Genomic DNA, 5,526 nt, shown 5'->3' on the forward strand with positions numbered 1-5,526 from the left:
TATTAGTTATTTTGTCAACTTTTGCAGTTTGACCTTTCAGAAATCTAATTTGTAAATACATCCTCACGTATATGTATCAGTTATTCTTTTCTGACACATCCCTCTCAAGTCAAGCCATAAGCTCCTGTTAAGAGTATAGTCGTTTACACATACATGTCGCAAGTCAAATCCATTGACTCGTTATCCATACTTTGCGATGGTTATTTCTTTCCAACTTGTGACATTTCATACCCATACTTTATGCTCATCTATAAGTATAAAACTTGACAAATCAAAACATCAAATACCGGGTTCAAATGGAAATCACCATTTGACCCGTATGACTCATTTTCCTCTCAACCACTTCTCGCATACACGTATTTGCACACACACACACACAAACACACACACACATATATATATATATATACACACACACATATATAGAAGTTTAAAACGTAACTTGGATAATATTCTCTTTAAAGAAAATTTACTTGTCTAGTTCATACTTACTTACGAATTCAGACTTTTCATTCTTATCATTCATCCTTACTTGTTTGATCTGTAATTTCTTACGGATTCAAACTTTTCATTCTACTTTTCATTCCTTTTTATGTTTTGAATCCGTCTCGCGGATTCTATCATATCATTCGTATCCTTCATTCCTTCTACGTTTTGAATCCGTCTCGCGGATTCCAACGTATCATTCATATCCTTCATTCCTTTTATGTTTCGAATCCGTCTCACGGATTCTAACATATCATTCATATCCTTCATTCCTTCTATGTTTCGAATCCGTCTCGCGGATTCCAACATATCATTCATATCCTTCATTCATTCTATGTTTCGAACCCGTCTCACGGATTCTAACATATCGTTTATACGTTCTTCCGTATTTAGTACTCTCAATTTCTTGAGAGTCCTATTACTCTTTTCACCTACACGTCCACCTAGTACCCAATCTTCCGGACATACCTGCAACAATTACCACGGTCTCACGAACGGCATATGTTTCTTGCGTACTGGCCAGGTACGCAATCCACATACTAGTTTCGTGTCTTCTAGTAACCATCACCTTACGTCCGAAAAAGTAGGTTTCGGCACGTGTAACATTTCAAAACTCCTTTACCATACCATTGTTATCTTTCATTTCAAATTTTCCTTCCCTTGATAGGTTTTACCATTACATGTACTTACATATTGAATCTACGTACCTGGGACCATATTATCTTATTACGTGCCTTGGTGTCAGTCCTAGACCAAACTCGTGGATCATCCTCTCCAAACAACTATGCTTACCTTACACATAACATACTGTTAGTTTTCTTCATATGCATACTTACATTCACTTCCACCTTTAGATCTTGATCGAGTCTTGGATTGTACGGGATCTTTGTCACAAGAGCACACAGGTTTGAGTTCAAGTATTTACCTCCTCATACTTGATTTCCCTCAAACCAGGGCTCTGATACCAACTTGTAACGCCCTCAATACGTTTTAACCAAAATCGTCGCAACGGAAATATGAGTCATAAAATTTCTTTTCTTGACAATCACACAACTTATTAATAAACCATTCGAATCGACTTGATTTAAATCTTTTACATTATTCATACCTAATCAAGAAAATTACATTACAAATGGTTTCCAACATGTGATCACATCCCCGTACAATCCTTGATCTTAACTCGTCCCTCGATCACTAGTCCGTCGTGAATATCCGACTAACCTGCGGTCACCCGACACGTTAATAATTGGTGACATCATATTCATTAGTATAAAGACATAAAAATATACATAGCAATCTATCATTTTATACAACTCCGATATAATATTCTTTTGAATTCATTCGTTACACTAAGCATCCAATCTTTGTAAGCCAAATACTTATGTATCTGCATTCCTGTTCCATTCTCAAGGCACACCATTAGTAACGTGACTATTCAAACATGTTAGAGCCATATATAAGCATATATACAAGATCTTTTCTTTCATGCACAACAAATCCTACTTCATGGATAAGTACCTACACATGTATGTTAATCCACATTTCATACCTACATACATACATGCATACATACAAACATACATACATACATACATACTTTATTCCTTTGTGTACATTCAATCCCATTTAATACATACGTACATACTTTCATATATTTATACTCATACATTTATTTACATACACCCGAAAACATACATGCAAACATAAACACGTATATACGTACATGCTTTCATACTTACATATAGTTATACAATGCATATAACATAGTTAGATAGCCTTCACACAAGTTTGGAGTTGAAGAATGCGAAAAATATGAAAGAACCAGCCATTGGCGCAAGAAGAAACCCATCTGGCGCAACCTTATGCCAGTTCTAGCGTAATACAGAAGACATCAGTCAGGGGCGCAACCTTGTGCCAGGGGGGCGCAACCTTGCGCCTGGTTCAGACCTGCAACTTTCAGCTTAACGAAATTTTACAATTTTGGTCATAACTTTCTCATTTCTTGTCCGTTTAACCTCCCGTTTCTTCCCACATGACCGTAAATTGGTCCTCTATCATAAGGACTCAAAATCTAACATCCGGATTAAGGAAATTTCTTAACCTATAAGCTTTCGGCTAAATATTCAATTACGAATTATTCGACCCGTTCATGTTTTTAATAAACAACTCCTATCTTTATGCCCAAAACTCACATGAACGTTATAACTATAAAACTTTTACATTATTCGGAGTGTCGTACATGGGGTTTATGAACCCGATTCCCGTTATACGTTAAACTTATTTGTTTCAATCAATTTTACGTAATTGAACTATATTAGCACAATTTCCTTACAGGAAATTGTTCCCTTTAGTCATAACTCAAACCAAGTCTTTTTGCCCATTAACCCGTTTCCCCGCTTCCCGGTTCGTGCACTTAAAAGGAATTCTACCCATTATCCGGTTACAATACCGTCATCATAACTTATGCAAATCATACCGTAATTTAATAACCCTCATTTTGACCCGTTTGGTCCACTTAGCGGAAACCTCCACTTCTATATACCCAAACCTTTCTAGATTCCAATTTCATTCTTAATTAAACTAACACCCATCCATACTTTAATACACTAAGAAGTGATTCCGTAAAATCACTCACTTAATACTCTTTCTTGATATTATCATCAAAACAATGTTTCGACATATCTACTAACAATTTTCTTGCAATTAATCACTTTACTAATAAAGAGGGAGTCCGGGAAATTACTTACCTCGTGCGTCCGAATTTACACAAAGCTTCCGTGTTTACCTTCGACCCGTGTCGCTTCCATATTTGTGCTCATGTTGAAATGACTCCTATCCGTACATGTCGTCACATTCATAACACGGTTAGCTTACATACATTCATTCGTTCGGCTTTCAAATCATGCAATATTTGACTTTCGTTAGTTTATTAGCACATATATGGGATATGTATCATCATGTTTCATTACTACCATACACAGCACATAAATTAGTTAGTTCATAACGAATAAGTTCTTGCATACGAATTTTTACCTTCTAACTACAATCCTATACGTAATCCATTCTCCTTTTAGATTACACCATTAATTTACATAACAATTACATTCACGCATCATTCGCTTTCCATAACACATTTCACAAATTATTAACTTTACATTTTCCATATACAATGCAAGACTTCCTAATTCATTCAAAATTTACAAAATTCACCATTCAAGCATTTAATCGAACACTTGGTGTGCATACAATATTTTAAGCACTATGTACATGTGCTTTATGCATAACCTACTCATTCACACCACACTTGATCAATTCAACCAATTTCAATTAGCTTCTTAGCCTACATCAAGAACATCTACCAAAACTCTACTACTTATACATTCATCTTTCAATTTCTCATAAGTTTCATCATCTAAGAATTGCTAAAATCTTATCATGTAACTAGCACAAGTGGGTTTTACTTCAATCTTTTGATATAATCAAATTCAAAGATAATTCGCATTCTACATAATGATATTAACCCACATACAAACTCAAATTCATACAATTTTCACGGATTAATCAAAACCCACTTAACAAAAAGCATCAAAACATAAAATTGAACTCACCTTTTGATCAATACACTTAGATTAAACTATATCTAGCCTCATGCATTCGATCTCTTCTCTAATTCAGCTTCAATTCTTGAGTTCTTGTATGGAATTAAAGGAGAAGGGTTTCCCTTGCTCCTGACCCTTTCTCGTGACCCACACACCTCACAGACAATCACTGTGTTTTAATTCCTTTTAATTATAAAATTTACACATTCAGTCCCAGAACAAGCTTTCATTGTCATTCTTGTATAATCCTTCTATGTTTATAACTTCCTTCATATTTATTTAGAACTTAGCTAATTATCTAAAACATTTAACACCAAAATAATTTATTAATAATTTTGGGGTGTTACAAATCTACCCCCCTTAAAGGAGGTTTCATCCCCGAAACCTATCTCATACCTGATGTTGTCTCTTCATTACACTTATTTAAAGTGCTTCTTACGTGCTAGATACACTAGGGATCTTGGCTAAAGATTTCGTTCACGAACAACATGATCGTACGCATTATTCCTTCCTTCTTGAATTAAGTAATTTACTTTCACATACACATAATTGATCGGAACTTATCCCGGGTCTTTGTTAGTGTCATTACACTTTATAGTGCTAGTTCTTAGCACATTTCATTACTAACGGTTCATTCACCATTCTATCAGTTACACAGCCTAAGTTTTATGACTTGTTTCTTAGCTTCTAAATAAACATAATACACTTATGTTTCTACTTATTCAAAATATTTCAATTCATTTCACTCTATTCATATATCATCTATGATGTTTCCTTTGATCATCATAAACAAATCCCAACTTTCCATTTCTAATATGCCTCCTAATCATTCTTCTACTCATATAAGGGGTCACTGTATCATCACATGCATACTTTAAAACATTAGATGACCTAGTAGTACTAAAAAAACAAAGCTATCCTCCTCATAATTACTTTTTTCGTACTTGATACAAGGATAAAGCGTCAACCTACGGTTGGTACCGTCTCTTGAACTACTTTACAATTTTAAGTCTAGCCTCAAATTTAATCATTCGCAACACTTTATTATTAGCTTTGTGCATATACTACTTGCTATACTAACCGGGTATGTCGTGCAAGAGCATCATACAGATTTTCTTTCAAGGCCTTTAGACCCTCCTCTTAATGACATAAATACTTTCTTACGCTAATCGTTACAAGTCGATCATTTCACACCATACCATAATTATCCTACTTTACAATTCGTTCAAACGTACGAATAAATCTACAGATTCTTACTTATTAATCAAGAACTAGACATTTTACTAACCTCGTTTTCATTAAATAGGTCAGGGATCCATAAGCCGGATTCATCCGCATCGTTATAGGTACCTTCCGCACCAAAATTGGTCTCATTCATTCATGTAAGATGCTCCCACTCGTGAGTATCCTTCCTCCAGCTTTATTACTATCATCTTACTTA

The 5,526-nt window shown here is 34.9% G+C and overlaps 1 long non-coding RNA gene across 1 annotated transcript; it reads right to left on the bottom strand.

The window, feature by feature from the left end:
* Positions 1 to 1,648: 1,648 nt before the first annotated feature.
* Positions 1,649 to 4,219, bottom strand: LOC110918302. The gene is made up of 3 exons (XR_002581218.1): positions 4,095 to 4,219; positions 3,234 to 3,318; positions 1,649 to 1,707 (listed from the first exon to the last, which is right to left on the bottom strand). It is a non-coding gene; the product is annotated as an uncharacterized LOC110918302 (long non-coding RNA).
* Between the last annotated feature and the right edge of the window lie 1,307 nt (positions 4,220 to 5,526).

Source organism: Helianthus annuus, chromosome 16 (assembly GCF_002127325.2).
Source record: "Helianthus annuus cultivar XRQ/B chromosome 16, HanXRQr2.0-SUNRISE, whole genome shotgun sequence".
In the NCBI taxonomy this organism is placed as follows: domain Eukaryota; kingdom Viridiplantae; phylum Streptophyta; class Magnoliopsida; order Asterales; family Asteraceae; genus Helianthus; species Helianthus annuus.